Source organism: Giraffa tippelskirchi, chromosome 1 (genome assembly GCF_054371585.1).
Source record: "Giraffa tippelskirchi isolate mGirTip1 chromosome 1, T2T-mGirTip1v1.2.pri, whole genome shotgun sequence".
Taxonomy (NCBI): Eukaryota; Metazoa; Chordata; class Mammalia; order Artiodactyla; family Giraffidae; genus Giraffa; species Giraffa tippelskirchi.
Genome location: NC_137275.1, coordinates 4,843,188 through 4,855,195, shown reverse-complemented (window position 1 = coordinate 4,855,195; position 12,008 = coordinate 4,843,188).

Genomic DNA, 12,008 nt, shown 5'->3' with positions numbered 1-12,008 from the left:
ACACACACACACACACACCCCATGCAAGTCTCAAGATTCCGATTTAAGCCTAAATTATGGTCTCCAATTCATCTCTCACCAGATAATGAAAGATGGATTCTTGGGAGCCTGCCTGCATATCACTTAATAAAAGTCCTCCATTCATCATTGGCTATTGATCCCTAGGTGTATAGTCCACTGGTCAGAAACCCAGAGAAGAGGAAAGCTGTGTGTCCCTGAATTACTCTCAGAATGCTTTGCACCCATCCAGATAGTTGTTGCTAACAATATTTAATAACACTGTAAAATATTTACAACATAAGTGTAAGTGGGAAAATGGCTGTTTTCAAAAGGATATGTAGTGTGGCTTTACTTTTGTTTTATAAATGAACGGATAATGAAAGAAAATATGCCCCAAAAGTGTATCTGCTTATTGCAGAGAGATGACACTGCTGGAGATTTCTATTTTCATCGTTATACTTTCAAAATGCTTTACAATGAACAAAAACACTATAACCAGTTAAAAGTTATGTTACGGTAACAATTTAAGTATTTACTGTTACCAGGGTGGTTTCTATACCAGTGACTTTCAATAGGAATATAATGTAAGCCACATATGTAATTTTACATTTTAAAAATAAAAAGACCCAGGCTACCTTCCCTATTTGATTTTCTTCTTTCTGCACTTTTGTTTTTCTGCTGTAATTTTTAAGTACTTGAGTTTGAACAGATGAGCTCTGGGGGGAGAGGGCTTCCACATTGTGAGGGGGAACCAAGAAAATTTTAAACACATGTATTTTCCAGCTTTCTGTCTTTACATGAAAATAAAGTATCGACACACACAAAAAAGTACAAAGAAACGAATAACATTAATTTTAATGATCTGTTTTGTGTAACCCAAAATATTATCCCTTGAATGTGAATCCATTGTACAATTGCTAGTGAGATACTTTATGTTCTCTCTTTTGTACTAACTCTTCAAAGAAATATAAGATGCGTTTTACACTTGGAGGACAAGCTGTATTTCAGATTGTCCACATTTTAGGCCTCATAGCTACACGTGGGCAGCGTCTGCTGAAATGGAGAGCACAGCTCGGAGCTCCAACAGCAGAAGGATCACATCCAAAGCATGATGTCAGGGGGGTCAAGGTCTCTCCTAGTGTGCTTTAGACCTTGGCTTTCTCACATAGTCATATTTTTTTGATTAATTTTTGTTGAAGTATAGTTGCTTTGCAATGCTGTGTCAGTTTCTGCTGAGCAGCAAAGTAAATCAGCCATACTGTTGTTGTCATTCCGGCCCTAAGTCATGTCTGACCCTTTGTGACTCCGGGGGCTCTAGCCCGCCAGTTCCTCTGTCCATGGGATTCTCCAGGCAAAGGTACAGGAGAGGGTAGCCATTCCCTTCTCCAGGGAATTCTCCTAACCCAGGAATCAGCTGTATGTATACATATATCCCGTTTTTGTTTTTTTTATCTCCTTTCCATTTAGGTCACCACAGAGCATTGCCTAGAGTTCCCCTGTGTAGGTTCTCATTAGTTACCTTTTTAAATTTTTTTAAACTTTTTATCTTACATTGGAGTATAGTCGATTGACAATGTTGTGAAAGTTTCAAGCAGACGTATTTTAAAGTTGGATGAAAAGGCCCCCGCTTAGAAAGTCCATTTTGTTGTTGTTCAGTTGCTAAGCTGTGTCCGATTCTGCAACCCCATTCTTCACCACTAGCGCCAGCTGGGAAGCCCCTTTGGCCGCTATCCGGAGGGTGAGTTGGAACCAAAGAGAGATAGGTGATGTGAGGACGGATTAGGAAAAGAGAATCACGGGAAACGGGGTGGAGCCTGGATCCCACAGCAGCTGAAGAAAATGGACACATGAGCAGAGGTATAGCTGACAAAACTCGGCAAGGGACAGGGGGTGGGGTGTGAGGGAGAAGGAGAAGGTTCCAGTCAAGGCTGATTCCGACTGTCCGAGTCTGGCTGAGAAGGTGGACTGTCGTGATAGTGACCAACGGAAGCCCAGCCTGCCACAGCCACCAGCCCAAGGAAGAGGCTGGAGCTTGAATCTCCCTCCATAACCTGCCCAGCTGCCCTCCTCAGAACTGGGCCCCACCCCCCGACCCTTTGCCTTGACGTGGAAATCTCCTCGGGCCTAACCCACCTTGTAGCCCAGCCCTAGTCAGTGATGCCCTCCAACCAGGATGAAACATCCTCTGTCATCCCCTTCTCCTCCAACCTTCAATCTTTCCCAGCATCAGGGTCTTTTCCAACGAGTCAGTTCTTCGTATCAGGAGGCCAAAGTATTGGAGCTTTGTTATCAGTCCTTCCAATGAATATTCAGGACTGATTTCCTTTGGGATGGACTGGTTTGATCGCTTTGCAGTCCAAGGGACTCTCAAGAGTCTTCTCCAACACCGCAGTTCAAAAGCATCAATTCTTCAGCACTCAGGTTTCTTTATGTTCCAATTCTCACATCCACACATGACTACTAGAAAAACCATAGCCTTCACTAGACAGAACTTTGTCAGCAAAGTAATGTCGCTGCTTTTTAATATGCTGTCTAGGTCATGACTTTCCTTCCAAGGAGTGTCTTTTAATTTCATGGCTGCAGTCATCATCTGCAGTGATTTTGGAACCCAAGAAAATAGAGTCTGTCACTGTTTCCATTGTTTCCCCATCTATTTGCCATGAAGTGATGGGACTGGATGCCATGATCTTCGTTTTATGAATGTTAAGTTTTAAGCCAATTATTTCGCTCTCTCACTTGCATCAAGAGGCTCTTTAGTTCTTCTTCATTTTCTGTCATAAGGGTGGTATCATCTGCATATCTGAGGTTATTGATATTTCTCCCAGCAATCTTAATTCCAGCTTGTGCTTCATCCAGCCTGGCATTTCACATGATGTACTCTGCATATAAGCTGAATAAGCAGGGTGACAATATACAGCCTTGACGTACTCCTTTCCCAATTTGGAACCAATCTGTTGTTTCACGTCTGGTTCTAACTGTTGCTTCTTGACCTGCATACAGGTTTCTCAGGAGGCAGGTAAGGTGGTCTGGTATTTCCATCTCTTTAAGAATTTTCCACAGTTTGCTGTGATTCACACAGTCAAAGGCTTTAGCATAGTCAATGAAGCAAAAGTAGATGTTTTTCTGGAATTCTTTTGCTTTTTCTATGATCCAGCGGATGTTGGCAATTTGATCTCTGGTTCCTCTGCCTTTTCTAAATCCAGTTTGAACATCTGGAAGTTCTCAGTTCGTGTACTGTTGAAGACTAGCTTGGAGGATTTTGAGCATTACTTTGCTAGCATGTGAAATGAGTGCAACTGTGTGGTAGTTTGAACATTCCTTGGTATTGTACATCTTTGAGATTGGAATGAAAACTGACCTTTTCCAGTCCTGTGGCCACTGCTGAGTTTTCCAAATTTGCTGGCATATTGAGTGCAGCACTTTCACAGCATCATCTTTTAGGATTTGAAATAGCTCAGCTGGAATTCCATCACCTCCACTAGCTTTGTTTGTAGTGATGCTTCCTAAGGCCCACTTGACTTCAGACTCCAGGATGTCTGTCTCTAGGTGAGTGACCACACCATCGTGGTTATCCAGGTCATTAAGATCATTTTTGTATACTTTTTCTGTGTATTCTTCCTACCTTAATACGTTCTACTTCTGTTAGGTCCATACCGTTTCTATCCTTTATTGTGCCTATCTTTGCATGAAATGTTCCCTTGGTATCACTGATTTTCTAGAAGAGATCTTTAGTCTTTGCCATTCTATGGTTTTCCTCTATCCCTTTGCATTGTTCGCTTAGGAAGTCTTTCTTACCTCTCCTTGCTATTCTTTGGAACTCTGAACTTTAGAACACTTTTAGTTTCCAAGGCATTTCACTCCTTTCCCACTTGTTTTTAAAGCCACAGCCCAACCCCTCCTCAAGACACACCCCCTGACTTGTTCACTGCCCCCTACCTGCCCACCCCCAGCTCAGGCCCAGCTTTCCAATCAGACCAGCAGCTCTAGGACTGCCTCACACCTGCTTCCTCTCTCACCTCCCTCCGCCCCTCTGCATAGGCTATACCTCCTTCCTGAAGAGCCCTCCCCCACTTCCTTGACCTTGTTCATCTTTTTTCTGCCCGAGCTTCCCCTGGAACACTTTGAAACCCATCCCAGCCCCACCCCAGGCTGAGTTGGGTGCCCAATCCGTTGGAATCCTTAGCAACTTGTCCACACCCTCCTCTGGGCCTCCCCAGGCTTGGATTAGAAGGGTCTACCTGTGTCTCTGCCTGCCTCCCGTTCACAAGACTGAGCAGCATGTGGGCACTTCCTGTGTCTTATTCATTCTCGGTTCCTTGCCCAGAGTCTAGCACACGTGTTGGACACATTAAAAGCATCTTGTACTTACTCTTGGTGAAAGTCACTCAGTCGTGTCCAACTCTTTGCGACCCCATGGACTATACAGTCCAGGGAATTCTCCAGGCCAGAATACTGGAGTGTGTGGTCTTTCCCTTCTCCAGGGGATCTTCTGACCCAGGAATCCAACCCAGGTCTCCCACATTCCAGACAGATTCTTTACCAGCTGAGCCTCAAGGGAAACCCAAGAAGACTCGAGGGGGTGGGTAGCCTACCCCTTGCTGTGAAAGTGCTGCACTCGATATGCCAGCAAACTTGGAAAACTTAGCAGTGGCCACAGGACTGGAAAAGGTCAGTTTTCATTCAAATCCTTAAGAAAGGCAATGCCAAAGAATGCTCAAACTATCGCACAATTGCACTCATCTCACACACTAGTAAAGTAATGCTCAAAATTCTCCAAGCCAGGCTTCAACAATACATGAACTGTGAACTTCCAGATGTTCCAGCTGGTTTTAGAAAAGGCAGAGGAACCAGAGATCAAATTGCCAACATCTGCTGGATCATCGAAAAAGCAAGAGAGCTCCAGAAAAACATCTATTTCTTTTTTATTGAATATGCCAAAGCCTTTGACTGTGTGGATCACCACAAACTATGGAAAATTCTTAAAGAGATGGGAATACCAGACCACCTGACCTGCCTCTTGAGAAACCTGTATGCAGGTCAGGAAGCAACAGTTAGAACTGGACATGGAACAACAGACTGGTTCCAAATAGGAAAAGGAGTACGTCAAGGCTGTATATTGTCACTCTACTTATTTAACTTATATGCAGAGTACATTATGAGAAATGCTGGGATGAAGCACAAGCTGGAATCAAGATTGCCGGGAGAAATATCAATAACCTCAGATATGCAGATGACACCACCCTTATGGCAGAAAGTGAAGAAGAATTAAAGAGCCTCCAGATGAAAGTGAAAGAGGAGAGTGGAAAAGTTGGCTTAAAGCTCAACATTCAAAAAACTAAGATCATGGCATCTGGTCCCATCACTTCATGGAAAATAGATGGGGAAACAGTGGCAAACTTTATTTTAGGGGGCTGCAAAATCACTGCAGATGGTGATTGCAGCCATGAAATTAAAAGACGCTTACTCCTTGGAAGGAAAGTTATGACCAACTTAGACAGCATATTGAAAAGCAGAGACGTTACTTTGTCAAAAAAGGTCCATCTAGTCAAGGCTATGGTTTTTCCAGTAGTCATGTATGGATGTGAGAGTTGGACTATAAAGAAAACTGAGCAGTGAAGAACTGATGCTTTTGAACTGAGGTGCTGGAGAAGACTCTTGAGAGTCCCTTGGACTGCAAGGAGATCCAACCAGTCCATCCTAAAGGTCATCAGTCCTGAGTGTTCATTGGAAGAACTGATGTTTAAGCTGAAATTCCAATACCTTGGCCACTTGATGCAAAGAGCTGACTCATTTGAAAAGACCCTGATGCTGGGAAAGTTTGAAGGTGGGTGGAGAAGGGGACGACAGAGGATGAGATGGTTGAATGGCATCACCAACTCAATGGACATGAGTTTGGATCAACTCTGGGAGTTGGTGATGGACAAGGAGGCCTGTCGTGCTGCAGTCCATGGGGTCGCAAAGAGTCGGACACGATTGAGTGACTGAACTGAACTGAACTGAGCCTATCCCTTCTCCAGCGGGTCTTCCCACAGGGGTCTGTTCCATTGCAGGCAGATTCTTTACCAACTGAGCTATCAGGGAAGCCCCTTACTTACTCTTGGTAACAGGAGTATAATGGGTTGAAGCATGCATGCTAAGTCATTTCAGTCGTGTATGACTCTTTGCAACTTCATGGACTGTAGAGCACCAGTCTCCTCTGTCCATGGGATTCTCCAGGCGAGAATACTGGAGGGGATTGCCATTTCCTCCTCTTCCCTACCCAGGAATCGAACTCAAGTCTCTTATGTCTCCTCCATTGGCAGGCAGATTCTTTACCAACTGCACCACCTGGGAAGCCCCAGATTTGAGTGGGCCCTAAATTAAATGACTAGGGCCCTTTTGAAAAAAGGAGGCTACACAGAGAAGGCCATGTGATGATGGAGCAGAGATCCAAGTGATGTGTCAACAAGCCATCCCAGAGATGGCTGGGATTTACCAAGCTCCTCTGTCCATGGGATTTCCCAGGCACCCAGGGATCAAATCTGTGTCTCCTGCATTGCAGGCAGTGGCCTGCATGGCAGGCGGATTCTTTACCGACTGAGCCACCAGGAAAGCCCCTACCAAAGGGTAGGAAAAACCAAGGAAGGATTCTCCCTCAGAGCCTGCAGAGGGAGTGGGACCTGCCAACAACCTATTTTCAGCGCTCTTGCCTCCAGAATAGGGAGAGAATAATTTTTTGCTGTGTTAAGCAACCATGTGTGTGCCAATTAATTACAGAAGCTCTAGAAAACAGATACGAAGGATAATGAGAAGCAGAATGTGAACGCACATAGGATGCCTATATGATGAGTTAAAAAATAAGTAAAAAAGCTTGCTTATGCTATTGTTCAACTTGAGAAATTCCCATAAATATCTAACCTGCTTCACCCTCTCTGCACTCCCACCTCCAGCTGGCTGAATCATCCACCATGGTGAAGTAACTGTGTTGCTGGAAATAGGCAGGTTCATTTTCTTGACTGCCCACATCTTCCTCTGTTACATCCCGCTCCAGAGGTGGAGTCAGGTCAGATGCTGAGATCTTGTCACCCTGTGGCAGCTTCCCAACCCACCCCCCCACCCTTCCCCCCCGGATCTCCTCCCAACACCAAGTACTGCAGGCTCCTCCTCTAGGCCACATCCTCCCGCAGGGCAAGTTCTCAGATCACCCTATCCCAGCCCTGACCTCCCGGCTCTCCCAGGTAAGTGCTCCACGCAGCACAGGCTCCAGAAAACAGAATCTGTGAGCACGTGACGAGCAAACACATTTTCTACACTTTGCATGAGCAATCACTGCTAATAATTGCTAATTTAGAGCAGCGTTCATTAAAGAAGGGGGATCTTTTCTTATCTACCTACAACCCATTTTCAGGTTCAAAATCTCAAAATCAAGCAAGGTGTCTTTAAGGATAGTGTTAGTCCTCAAGGCGTTTTCTTATTTTCTTCACCTGAACCTTGGGAGTTATCTGAATAAGTATGAAGTTATGCTGGCCTCAACAAGTGATACATGGTTGATAAAAGTCAATATCTAATCCCACCGTAATTTATTTTCTAATTGCATTTAGGTAGGTGGTATTCCTACTCTTTAACTCAGCCAGCAGTCTCATCCCCCCAAAAAATTAGATTTCAAGAATGCAGGGAGGGCAAACCAAGTGACGAGCCCACATTCACAGAATGCCCCGAGAGCTCTTTATCACCAGGAAAATTCTGTGAAAATAAGATCCACCTCCAGCAGTAATATTAACAGTCCTCCCGGTGATGCAGGAAAGGCGCTGTTGAGAACTCCAGGGTTTATTTTTGTAATTTTTGACACAATTCAGTACTTTTCCAGAAGGTCAGAGGGCGGGTGGCAGATGGTTAGTTTCCTCTGATTTGCAACAGTAACATCTTTCCGGCTGGTCTTGGTCTCTTCCCTCCTGCTATTTCTAACACTTCCTGCACCCTCCCTTCCCACAGCCTCTCAATCCACTCCCCCAAGATGCTAGAGCATCCAAAGTCCACATTTAAACAGGCCACGACCTCTTCAAACTTGTAAAATCTGAACAGCTTGGCGGGCATCCGAGGGTCCCAGCTGGGTCCCACCCACCCTCGGTCATCCTCAGCCACCCTCAGCCACCCTCAGCCACTGCAGCCTGCCCTTCCTGAAGCAGCAGGTGCCCCTGAGCTCAGGCCACATCCGCGACACTTCAATCTTCAGATCATTTCTCTCTTAGCCAATTCACAGCACCTCTACACAAAGGGAGTGTTTTGTTATTGGTTACACGTCTGGTGCTCTAGCCTATTTCACATATTTTTAAACTGTAGTCAGCTTCCTTGCAAATTTGGTTATTATTTAAATAATAATATTTATCTAATTTCATTTGTTTTATTTTTATTGGTTTTAAAATCCTGAAAAGACTTAAAAACCAAGCTGCTTAAAGGTAAGCAAAAGCGTTAACGTTTGTTGTAGAATGCCCTTGTTCTGGGAGACCCCTAACTGGAATATTAGACTGTGACATCACATCTGTAGCTTTTTCTCAAATGATTCAGTTAAGGAAAATTTGCGAATGTGAGAGAGTGAAGTGTTTTCCGTTGAATTTTAGGTAAATTCCTGGTGAGACAAATGGATCCCAAATGAGATGACTTTGGGAGAAGCTGTGTACCTGTTAGCCCTTTGGATCCTTATCCTGCTCCCTCCCCCTCAGTATGTCTCTGAGGGCCCAAAGGATCAGACAATCAGACACTCCCCTGACTTTCCCGGCTCCTCCAAACTCTCCAGGCTGACTTGATCCCCCTCCATACAATAACATTTTGCTGTCAATTGTCTTCATTCCTGCAATTCTTGCACCTGGGGCTGCAGTCAGCTTCGCAGGAGGAATTTGAGAGTTCCCGGTTGCAGCATCCCAGGTGGTGCTGGTGGTAAAGAACCCGCCTGCCAGTGCAGGAGATGCAACAGACAGGGGTTCGATCCCTGGGTCGGGAAGATCCCCTGGAGAAGGAAATGGCAACCCACTCCAGTATTCTTGCCTGGGAAATCCCATGGACAAAGGAGCCTGGTGGGCTACAGTCCATGGAGTCAGAAAACGCTGGACATGCCTGAGCACACATGCACACATGTAATAATTCAATAGTCCTCACAGCAATCCCATGAAGTAGATTTTATTTTATAGATGAAGCTTGGGATGAAAGGACTCGAAAGTGACAAGCCAAACATCAAAAAGCTACAGGCTAGGACTTCCCTGGTAGTCCAGTGGTTAAAAATCCACCTGCCAATGCAGGAGACAAGGGTTCGATCCCTGGTCCAAGATCCCACATGCTGCAGGGCAACTAAGTCTGGGCACTGCAATTACCAGCTCTAGAGCCTGGGCTCCGCAACAAGAGAAGCCATCGCAATGAGACGCCCATGCACCACAAGTACAGTGATCCCTGCTCCTCGCAACTGGAGGGGACCCACACACAGCAACAAAGACCCAGCACAGCCAAACGTTTTTAACTCATAATCTAGAGAAACAATTGAGGCAACTCTACTGCAACAGAAGAACTTTGAACAATTGCACTAAAATTGTTTTCAAAAGGTTCAAAAGAGGAATGTGAGGTCACAGAAACCGTAACACATGAGACAGACCCTCGTCTGTCTGAAGACTTGGGCTCCTCTCGTGACACCATCGTTTACTAGTTTTGTGACTGTCGTGGGAAACTCTCCAAAGGCCCACAGTGGGGTGGGAGACAGCTGTGCTTCCCCTTCTCCTAGGCATGTGTGCAGTTGCTAGATACGGACCATTGAGAAATGGAGTGTTTCCTGCCATATCAGTAAACAAGGACGTCAGTCATCAGTGATTCCAGCCCTCCAAATGTGAATTTCTGAGCCCTACAGGAGAAGATTCTTGAGAATCCCTTGGACCGAAAGGAGATCAAACCAGTCAACCTTAAAAGAAATCAACCCTGAATATTCACTGAAGGACTGATGCTGAAGCTCCAATACTTTGGCCACCTGATGCGAAGAACTGACTCATCGGAAAAGACCCTCTTGCTGGGAAAGATTGAAGGCAGGAGGAGAAGGGGATGACAGAGGATAAGATGGTTGGATGGCATCACCAACTCAATGGACATAAATTTGAGCAAATTTTGGGAGATGGTGAAGGACAGGGAATCCTGGCATGCTGCAGTCCGTGGAGTCACAAAGAGTCAGACATGAATTAACAACTGAACAACAGCAACAACAAGGGCACCCAGGAAAGAGAACAGTGCTTGTGATTCAGCAGCTATCAGGCTGCAGCCATTCCCTATGGTAAGCACTGAGAACTCAGGATGTGAAAAATGCAGAACACTGGCCCCAGATAGCTGAGATGAACATAAAAGGAATGATTTCAGTGAGCCCAGACTGGATCTTCCCTTATACAGAAAAGTGCTAAATTCCTTAAGTTGAGATATCTGGTTTTCTTTAATTAACAATAATCGTTTAATGTTCAGACTACCTGCCCTTTGTTGTAAAGCTTCTATATAACCTGGCTCCTCCCCTCACCTCCTTGGAAAGAGTTCTCTCGGGCTCACTTGAGATGCTGTCTCCCCAAACTGAAGTCCTAAAAATTTTAGGTTGAGGCTATTTTTTTAAGTCAACACTATTGATCCAGAAAGCAGAGAATGACATGTTCTCTCCGTCCCTTCTTGAAAGATATGACACACATCTGCAGTGAGAGAGAAAAATAAACACCACTTGCAAATTCCTGCCTCAAAATCCCTTGGTTTAGAAATCTGCCTCATGAGAGACTTCCCTGGTGTCCAGTGGTTAAGACTCTACACATCACTGCAGGGGTAGAGGTTCAATCCCTAGTTAGAGGAAAGGTATCCCGCAGGCCACGAGACCAAAAAAAAAAAAAAGAAACAAAGAAATGTGCCTTGCTTACATATACCCTCCAAAAGGCAAAGTGTAAGTTCCAATCAAATGTCAACATGGGCTCACAATTTATGATCCTAGGACAAATTTTAAAAGCAGCTGTATGTCCTCTACCCCTGAGAACCAGCTGTTGTTGTTGTTGTTCAGTTGTGTCTGACTCTTTGCGACCCCATAGACTGCGGTACACCAGGCTTCCCTGTCTTTCACCATCTCCCGGAGTTTGCTCAAACTCATGTCCATTGAGACAATGATGCCATCCAATAATTTCATCCTCTGCCGTCCCCTTCTCCTCCTGCTCTCAATCTTTCCCAGCATCAGGGTCTTTTCCAATGTGTCAGCTCTTTGAATCATGTGGCCAAAATATTGGAACTTCAGAATCGATCTTTCCAATGAATATTCAGGATTGATTTCCTTTAGCATTGACCAGTTTGATCTTGCAGTCCAAGGACTCTCAAGTCTTCTCCAGCACCACAATTTGAAAGCATCAGTTCTTCAGCTCTCAGCCATCTTTATGGTCCAACTCTCACATCCATACATGACTACTGGAAAAACCACAACTTTGACTATACAGACCTTTGTCAGCAAAGTGATGTCACTGCGTTTTAAGAACCAGTACTACAAGGTTTTGGCTGTTGCCTTCTGGCAAGATTCCACTCTGTTCTTCTCCCCAATCCCTCCCCACTCTACTGAGCAACCCTGAGGCTCAGAAACATTTGACAGGGGAATATCTCAACTCACTCCCAATAGGAGGTAATTATTGGATAGTAAGCCCGGCATTGTATACATAAAGTACTTTGAATTGCCTCTGTCTCCTGGCAATCTAAAAAGTTAATCAAGGTCTAATGCAAAAAAAAAGAGAGATTTGTACTAGGTTTGGCAGGCTCTAGGCCACTGACATTTTCATTGAATTGTGTCACTTGAGTTCACTGAAACTTGAGCTTGTTATCCAAAAACAACTACTGATCTCTATCTTGACTATTTCAAGAGTCACTGGGAAGATTAAATTTAGGAGACAGCTTGGCATTGCCGTAAAGAGCTCGGATTCAAGATCCAGACTGGCTGGGTTCAAACTCAACCTCTGCTGCCTACAAGCTCCATGACTGCAGGCAAGTAATCTACC